The sequence below is a fragment of the Gossypium hirsutum genome, chromosome D13 (assembly GCF_007990345.1).
Source record: "Gossypium hirsutum isolate 1008001.06 chromosome D13, Gossypium_hirsutum_v2.1, whole genome shotgun sequence".
Lineage (NCBI taxonomy): Eukaryota > Viridiplantae > Streptophyta > Magnoliopsida > Malvales > Malvaceae > Gossypium > Gossypium hirsutum.
Window position 1 is genome coordinate 28314784 of NC_053449.1, and position 10081 is coordinate 28324864.

General features: G+C 32.3%; 1 long non-coding RNA gene across 2 annotated transcripts; it reads left to right on the plus strand.

Moving 5' to 3' along the window:
• Positions 1 to 1984: 1984 nt before the first annotated feature.
• Positions 1985 to 3670, plus strand: LOC107918863 (uncharacterized). Of its 2 annotated transcripts, XR_001690279.2 has the most exons (3): positions 1985 to 2091; positions 2183 to 3121; positions 3272 to 3670. It is a non-coding gene; the product is annotated as an uncharacterized lncRNA (long non-coding RNA). The 2 variants fall into 2 exon arrangements; XR_001690278.2 differs by lacking the exon at positions 1985 to 2091 and having other exon boundaries at positions 2098 to 3121.
• The last annotated feature ends 6411 nt before the right edge of the window (positions 3671 to 10081 follow it).

A 10081-nucleotide genomic window follows, 5' to 3' on the forward strand; every position in this document is an offset into this window, starting at 1 on the left:
TGGTTTTCTCCTTCATCACATCTTGTAAAATTTCGTTAGACAAATGCAGATGTAATTGTGTTAACGCCTTTCGATCATTGCACTTCTTCTCTTCCTCTGTCAATGTTGAAGGCATCTTATCTACCTCTAACAGGGCTTCCTCTAAGTCCATCTGTGCAAGGACTGCCTGTATCTTTATCTGCCACAACGCGAATCTGGTGCTGCAATCCAACAGCAAAATTTCATACTTCAAAGACGCCATTACCGTGATTGAGATGAACAACTCAGAAGCTCTGATACCAATTTCTAAAAGTAGAATATCAGTAATGATAATATATCATAAAGAAAAAAAGAAATAAAAATAAAGAACACACAGATTTTACGTAGAAACCCTTTCGGGAAAAAAACCACGAGCAGAGGAGAAGAAAATTCACTATGTCGAATTCGAATGATTACAAGAGGAGTAGACTATGTCTATTTATAGGCTTATAAAACCATATTCTAATAGGAGTGTAGTAAGATTGAAACACCTTATTCTAATCATATGAAATAGATAGAGTTTAATAAGGTTTAAAAAACCTTATTCTAAAAATAAAATAAAAGAAGTATAATTCTATAGGGATTGTACTTTTATTTTATTTTACCATTGTATCTGATTTAAATAAGGATTCGGGTCACTTAATTCTAACAATATCGTTAAGAGAGGTAGCTACAATCTCTAATTTGAATGATAAAATGGAAATGAAAAAAGAAAAAGAAAAAGAAACAATGCCTTAGTGTAATATAAATATTTTTGAAAATAATTGTAATATAAATATTAATTTAAAATAATTGTAATATAAATATTAATTGAAAATAATTGTAATATAAATATTAAGTGATTATAGACGTAAGACTTGAGCTTTGAAATTTTGACAAGACGCTAACAACATGTTTGGTTTGGTGTATTAGCTAAGCCAATACACCCCTAATCGGTGGACCCCACCTAATCCCTCTCTATCCCGTGTTTGGTTTAAAGTATTGGTAATACGGGTGTAATCGATTACTTTCCTAATCGGTGAAAATCACCGATTTCTATTCCCCCCATTTTGCCCAGATTAGGAACGACTTCAGCAAACCCTCCCTGTTTTACCCTCCCCGATCCCCTATGTTCCTCTTCCATTCCTTCAAGCTTGCTCCCCCCATTTCATTTCTTTTCTTTTTTGGCCGATTTGCTTTCTGTCGATTTGCTCTCTGTTTTACCCTCCCGATTGCCTTCCCTATTGTCTTCCTTCCTTCTACCTTCTGCCCATTTGCTCAAGTTTCGACTGATTTCCTTCTACCTTCTCCCTTCTTTTCTTTTTCTTTACAACTTATCTGTCACTCTTTCGATTGGCCTTCTCAACCAGTCGACACTCTTTCGATTGCTCTCAAGTAGTGGGTTTCGACACTCTTTCGACCGATTGCTCTCTCGAAAGGTAAAGGTTACTGCCTTGTTAGTGCAAAGACGAGTGGTTGTGACCGGGATGGGAGTAGTAACTCCGCTTGGACATGAGCCTGATGTTTTCTATAACAACCTGCTCGAGGGTGTTAGTGGTATAAGTTAAATCGAGACTTTTGACTGCGCTCAGTTTCCGAAAGTAAGTTGTCTTTGGTTGGGATCTCTTGTTTTGCTCTTGTTTGTACTGCTGCTCGTTCTTACTGCTCCTGTTTTCTCTCCAGAGGATTGCTGGAGAGATCAAATCTTTCTCAACTGATGGATGGGTCGCACCAAAATTTTCCAAGAGGATGGACAAATTCATGCTTTATTCTCTTACTGCCGGAAAGAAAGCTTTGCAAGATGGGGGAGTAAATGAAGATGTAATGGAGGAGTTAGATAAAACGAAATGCGGAGTTTTGATTGGTTCAGCAATGGGTGGCATGAAGGTAAAATCTTTTTCTAGAAGAAGGAAAGTGTCATGGTATATAGTTTTCTTTCTATATCCATCGATTCATATACATTACTTGTTGTGGAATGAACAGATTTTCAACGATGCGATTGAAGCTTTGAGGATCTCATACAGGAAGATGAATCCTTTTTGCGTACCGTTTGCTACAACAAATATGGGTTCTACAATGCTTGCAATGGATTTGGTTAGCTTAAATTTAGATTCTGCAATGTTAAGATAGACCTTGATGGATGTTAAAATTTCGAGTTTGAGCTTTAAACTGATGATTTCTTCAGGGATGGATGGGTCCTAATTATTCAATCTAGGCTTTTATATGTATATTATTTTTGCATGACCTCTATATGCACCTGAACGATGTATATGTACCTGAACGATAATATTTTATATGATATTGATAATATTAAGAAGTCCTAATTGCAATGACCTCTATATGCCTTAAGAGTATGATTTTTCATTTGAGAAAATGGTTATGCTGTGTTTATTTTACTTCATTTCTATCTTTTAATGAGAAAGAAGGGGCCCTTGTTTTCAATGTTGAGTGTTGAAATATAAGTCCAATTAGCATGGTTTTAAGTCCTAAGGTAGTCAGCATTGAGTTATTCTTAATGTTTAGCATGATCTTCATGTTTTGGCATCTGTTGGGGTATGCTTGATTGATTTCCCTTGATATATGATATTGATTGACTTTACATTGGGTTTTATTATGAATTAGGGATACACTAGTTTACATGTAGAGAATGTTGTCTTTGCTTTGTGTGACTGTTTTATCTGTCACGTTTTTACTGTTAGTGCATCTAGTTTCCAAGCATATAATAACTTAAAGCATTATTTAGTATTTAGTTATTTGTAAGCTGTCTTTAATTATCTGTTAGTGAAGTAAGTACTCACTTTTTGCTTCATTGACCAAGCTTTAACTGACCTATATCAAGTTGCGTTATGTTTCTTGAGGATTACTTCTTAGCTGTCTTTCCCGGTAGAACTTGCTAAATGATTGGCAATAGAGATTTCCTTTAACCGTCCAACCATTTTTTGATCGGCCAGTTGTTGTAATTACAACTTTCTTTTGGATTTTACAAGTTCCCTACTATCTTGATGAAGCTACAGGATGGGGTTTGGAAGTATCTGAGCTTAAGAAACAACTGCAGGAAGCCAAGTCTAATGGCATCACTGTTAGGGCCTTGGTTGTAATAAATCCAGGCAACCCAACAGGACAGGTATCAATGAAATGCTTTCAGAAAAGTATATTATAAATGAAAAAGGTTCATGCAATTTCATTTTTCTATTATTTCATTTACGGAATGTGAATGAGCTTATACAAAGTTTGGAATTTTGACACAGAATATAAACTCTTTTACTGTCTCCAGGGTATTATGGAGAGTGTGGAAAAAGGGGAGGTTACATGGAGGTTACTGGGTTTGGTGCTGATGTGAGGGAGCATATATACAAATTAGCATCTGTGAATGTGTGTTCTAACATCACTGGTCAAATTCTTGCTAGTCTTGTAATGAGTCCACCTAAGGTTATATCTTTTGCCATTTAAAGTCAGTTATCTGTTTGTATTCAAATGACATTGGATGTATGACATAGGACTAAATAGATTTTGAGCTTTGACAAGCTGCTTATAAGTATTGTTTCTTATAGAAGAAACACATTATTGGAGAAAGCTTTTGAATCTCCCAACTATTGGATTTGGGTTTCTTTTTGACAATTTGTTTATTGTGCTTTTGTTTAGATGATGAGAAAGGAAAGTCAAGAATTACATTTACTCGTGAAGATATTTGTAATTTAAAAAAATAAAAATTCAATATAAATTTAAAATAAGAGTTTAACTAAAAAATAAGAGTTAGTGGCAAAAATTAATAAAATTTAAATTTTAGTGGTAAAATTCAATAACATAAAAATTAAGTTACAAATTTACTCATATTTTTTTAAAAAATAACGGCAAATATAAATAAAAATAAAGTACAGTGACAAATTTCAATATTTATCTATAGTATGATGATAATTTCGCACTTTAATATTTTTTAAGAAAACAATATTTGAATTTTTTAGAATGGTACGGTAAAAAAAATTTAAAACATAATTATTGTGCCAGCTATTTTAAAATTTTTACCAAACACAATTTTTAAAATTTTTAGATAATTTGGTAAGAAATTAACTGTATTCCAATTATTAAATAATATGGTAATTTAAAATAATTTTAGTACAAGATCATATATATCTAATATAATTAATCGTCATTAATTTGAATTTATATTAAATAAGTAATTGAAAATATATATTTTATTAAATTATATTTAATAATAATTATGTTAAATTATATTTCATAGTATTATATATTATGATTTTAGAAAATTCATATAAGAATATTTAATATTAAGAATTTTATTAAATTATATATTTTAATTAAAATATATTTAATAGTAATTATGTTAATTTATATTTTACAGTATCATATATTATGATTTCAGTAAATTAATATAAGAATATTAATTATTAAGAATTTTATTAAATTATATATTTTAATTAAAATATATTTAATAAAAATTATGTTTAAATATGATTAAATTATTTATTATTGATAATAATGATCTTATTATAATTTAAATAACAATAACAATAATCATTTACCAAAACAAATTTATGCTAAGGGTATTCTAGTCATTTTAGTTTTTTCCATTATGCTATTACACCTCTATTACATTCAACCAAACACAAGATTACTATTACGCCTCTATTCCATTACATTCAACCAAACAGTTGATTTGCTATTACACCTCTAATCCAATACACCTTTAATCCAATACACCTCTAATCTAATACAGCGAACCAAACGCGCCCTAAGACTTTAGTATCAATCTTAGACATGAAATTTTCAAAACAGAAAGCGTTTTTCAATAAATCAATAGTTTATTAATAAAATAATCATCATTGTACACAAATTAATCTGAAATTATCAAGATAGGCATTTTGATTTGAATTAGTGCACTTGACAAGATTGCTTTTAATCGTTTAATCAATGTCATTAACTCTTTTCAATAATAATAATAAAATATTTGTAGTAAGCACCGAACGTACTTCTTTATATTTATGCCTTTTTTTTAATTTATGGGACCATTATTACAGTGGATTACATTTTACATCAAATCTCAAGGATTGTACAAAAAATAAAAATAAAATAAAAATAAAACATATATATTAGTGCATTCGGTACTCATGATAATGTTAAAATTTTCATCAGAAATAAATATATTATGAATAATGTAACAATAGATAAATAAAGTAGAATGAAAATAAAGGATGTGATGTCAGGAAGTTGACACTATTAATATGTTTAATGAAAAAGGTAGCTAACTGAAACTGAAGAATGTAATAAAATATTAAAATTTAGGTCATGGTTTAGATTAAATTAAAACTTTATTTTTATTGGTTGAAGAAAATATCTCTTCAAATATTTAATGATATTACAAAAATGAGTAGAGCGTCTGATAGAATATTTAGATATTAATATGGCCTCAGATATCGAGTAATTATTAAGTTCATGTAATAAAATCTAAAAAGATGTTGATGGTAATCTTGAGGCTCCTGAGATTTGATTTTTTGATAAAAATAAAAACTAAATAACATTGATGGTAATCCAAATTCTCAATCCATTTGTAGTAACTGGAGTCGATTTTGACAAAAATAACAATTAAAAGCATCTCAACAACAATCTTGATGGTTGATTAATATTTTTAAAACGAATTTCACTTTAACAATTGAAATGAATTCGACTGCAAGCCCGAGAGTTTACTCTTTTTTAGGAAATGGTTTCGACTTCGACAATAATAATGGCGAGGCTTTATCCATTTTCTGCTTTAATAAAAAACGAAAGTGAAATGATATCAACCACGATCTTGAATCTTGACTTAAATATATATATTCCACTTTAATTATAATGATAGTTGAAAAGGTGTTAACAGGAATTTTGAGGTTCAATATATATATTTTTTGGAAAATTAATTTGGCTTTCATAAAAAAGAACTGAACGACTCAACTCATTAAAAAAAATAGATTCGACTTAAATAAAAGTCTCGATGAGAATATCAAGAATTGACTAATTTTTAGAAAACGAATTCAACTTTGATAAGAATAACGATTAAAATGACCTTAACAATATTCTATACAGTTTTGAAAAACAATATCTACTTTTCAAAGAATACAATCGAAACAACTTCAATACTAATCTAATAATTAACTCATGTATTCTCCTTTTATAATAATTTAATTAATCAGACAATGAGAAAAACCAGATAAAGTAAGCCAAAACTTCTATGTTTAGCCAAACGAAAATAAAACAAAAATTAAGACCTTGACGTTATGCGTGTATCTGTTTCATCTTTATTATATAAAATGTACAGGTAAAATTTTAAGTTTCAAACCCGAAAAAAGCAAATTTTTTTCAAAAACAAAACAACAAAACTTCTTTTTTTTTTTACACTTGCTTGGATACTTAAACTTTTAAAATGTTGTTATCGAACGAGAAAGAAAGTCAGCACTAGTTTACCACTTTTAAAATTATATTAATTTATTGTAACAGCCTAATTCTAGGCCTAGTCAGAACAGTGGTTTCAAGACCACAAATTCGACGAGGGAAAATATTATTATCATTATTTTTTATGGTCTACAATTTCATAGAAAAATTTCGTAAAAAATTTCGTTCGAAAACTTCGATGTTTGGGCACTCAATTTAGTCAAAAGGACTAAATTGTAAAAAGTGCAAAAGTTGAGTTCTACATGTTAGAAGTGTCTAATTTTATGAAATTTTAAATTAGAGGTCCTTATGTGGTAATTAGACCATTAGTTAATTGATGGACAAAAATGGGCATAGAATTAGTGAAATAGATTTTTTTAAAGTAAAGGCATTTTAGTCATTTGGTTAATAAATAGAATTAAATGGGAAAAAGATGGCAAAATATGCTCATCTTCTCCATAGTTGCTGCCAAATTTTGGAAGACACCATAGCTAGGGTTTCTTCACTTTCTCAAGCTCATAGTAAGTGCATCCTAGCTCCGTTTTTAATGTTCTTCGCATTTTTGAGATACTCGTAGCTCGGTTTAGCTTATTCTACCATTAATTCATGTTAGGGTTCATATTTGGATAAATACTCATAGGTGAAATGTGTTTAATTTACAGGGGATTTTATGTAAAAATAAGTAGAGATGCGGCCGATATTTATAGAAAAAATATTTAGTGACAATGTATCGCAATTAGAACAATTACAAGTGTCTGAGTTCTAGTAATACCTCATACTTTGTTCCGGCAAGGAACACAGGTAAGGGGCGTTACATTTTAGTGGTATCAGAGCTACGGTTTAGTCGGTTCTCGGACTAACAAAATATGCGTGAAAGTCTATCTATACATGCCATAATAATATTGTGATAGTGTGATGATTTCTGACTTTTTAAATTGTGTTTTTTTATATAGTAAATGAAACCAGACCGAGCTGTAATAGATGATGTAGAAGGTAATAAGTCGGCTCCCGTGCAAGGAATCGCGCTTGGGGAAAGTAGACACGAAACACAAAGTCAAGATGAGGCTAGAAAAGCCTTTCTTCATATGATGAACAATTGGTATACAAAATTTGTTCAAGCAAACCTGAATTTTCAACCTCCTCCACCCCCTCCAATTCCTCAACCGGTCCCCGTAGCTCCACAAGGTGTTGAGTTGGTAAGATTGAGTAAACCTCTAGTTGATAAAATCCGAAAGCAAAGGGCTGAGGATTTCAGGGCAAATATAGATGATGATCTAGAAAAAGCTAATTTTTGGCTTGAAAACTCTTTTTGAGTTTTTGAAAAGCTATCTTGTACTCCCGAGGAATGCTTGAAATGTGCTGTATCTTTACTGAAGGATTCAGCATACCGTTGATGGAAAACATTAATATCGGTGGTTCCGAAAGAAAGAGTTACATGGGATTTCTTCCAGGAAGAATTCAGAAAGAAGTACATAAGCCAATGGTTTATTGATCAAAAACACAATGAGTTTCTCGAGTTAAGGTAGGGTCGAATGTCTGTGGCAGAATATGAAAGGGAGTTTGTTAGGCTCAGCAAATATGCCCAGAAATGTGTGTCCACGGAGGCCATCATGTGCAAAAGATTCGAAGAGGGGTTAAACGAAGATATCAGATTGTATGTTGGGATTCTAGAGTTGAAAAAATTTGTGGTACTGGTTGATCGAGCTTGCAAGGCTGAAGAGCTGAGTAAAGAAAAGAGAAAAGTGGAGATTGAGGCTCCGGATGTAAGAAAAAGGTCAATGAGTAAGAGATTTCAATCCCAACCAAAGAAGCTTAAAAAGAATAATTCACAATCAACTGGTTCAGTTGGGTATTCACGTAGAGATCGAAGGAAACCATACTCCAGAGCTAAAACTCAAGCTACCTCAATGGCAAGTGTGGGCAATGTGGGGAATAATAGACCCGAGTGTCAACAGTGTGGCAGGCGACATGCTGGTGAGTGTTGGGGATTTAGACAAGCCTGTTTTAGGTGTGGTTCTCAAGAGCACTATATAAAAGATTGTCCTGAGAGGATAGAAGAAGAAAGATTACAGAGAGTTGGATCGGGTGATACTGTTAGTAGAGGTAGACCACCGAGAAATGCTGGAAGTAGAGTTAGGGGTGAAAGTGTGGTGAAAGATAAAGCTGGGAAACCCAAAACTAGAGCACCTACCAGAGCTTATGCCATACGTGCTTGTGAGGATGCATCATCTCCTGAGGTGATTACTGGTACATTTTCTCTTCACGATATTGATGTTGTTTCTTTGATTGACCCTGGGTCTACTCATTCATATGTATGTGTGAATTTAATATCTAATAAGAATTTGTCTATTGAAAATACTGAATTTATGGTTAAAGTATCAAATCCTTTAGGCAAATATGTTTTAGTCGATAAGGTTTGCAAGAATTGTCCTTTGATGATTCAAGGTCACTGTTTCCCGGCTAATTTGATGTTATTACCATTTGATGAGTTCGATGTTATTTTGGGGATGGATTGGTTGATATTGCATGATGCCAAGGTAAATTGTAGACAGAAAATTCTTGAGTTGAAATGTGAAAATGGTGAAATTATTCGGGTTGAAGCAAAGGAGTCGAATAAATTGCCTATGGTGATCTCACACATGTCTGCTCAGAAATACATGAGAAAAGGATATGAAGCTTATCTTGCTTATGTGTTGAATACTGGTATAACTGGGTCGAAGCTTGAATCAGTGCCGATAGTCTCTGAATTTCTGGATGTACTTCCAGAGGAATTGCCTTGGTTACCTCCGAATAGAGAAGTTGAGTTTGCTATTGACTTGTTACCTGGTACTGCACCGATTTCTATTGCACCGTACTGGATGCCTTCGACTGAGTTGAAAGAATTAAAAGCTCAGTTACAAGAGTTAACAGATAAAGGATTTGTGAGACCGAGTTTTTTCTCTCTAAGGTGCTCCTGTATTATTTGTGAAAAAGAAAGACAGCTCTATGAGACTTTGTATTGACTATCGTCAGCTCAACAAAGTGACTATAAGGAACAAGTATCTTTTGCAGAGAATTGATGATTTGTTTGACCAACTAAAAGGAGCAAAAATGTTTTCAAAGATTGATCTGAGGCCTGGTTACTATCAGTTGAGAGTTAGAGAGTCTGATGTGCTAAAGACCGCTTTCAGAATGAGGTATGGACACTATGAATTTTTGGTAATGCCTTTTGGTTTAACTAATTCTCCGGCTATTTTTATGAATTTAATGAACCAAATTTTTCGGCCGTATCTGGATAAGTTTATGGTGGTGTTCATATATGATATTTTAATTTATTCTTGAGATGAATCCGAGCACGCCGAACATTTGAAAACTGTGTTGCAGATTCTGAGAGAGAAGAAATTGTATGCTAAATTCAGCAAAAATGAGTTTTGGCTTCGCGAGGTCAGATTCTTGGGACATATAGTTTCAAGTGAGGGTATTCGAGTTGATCCAAGTAAAATTTTAGCAATTGTTGATTGGGAACCACCAAAGAATGTGTCCAAGGTTAGAAGCTTTCTGGGCTTAGCCGGTTATTACAGACGTTTTGTTAAGGGATTCTCGATGATTGCTTCTCTTATGACTAAGTTACTATATAAGAATGTCAAGTTTGAATGGACCGATAAATGTCAACAAAGTTTTG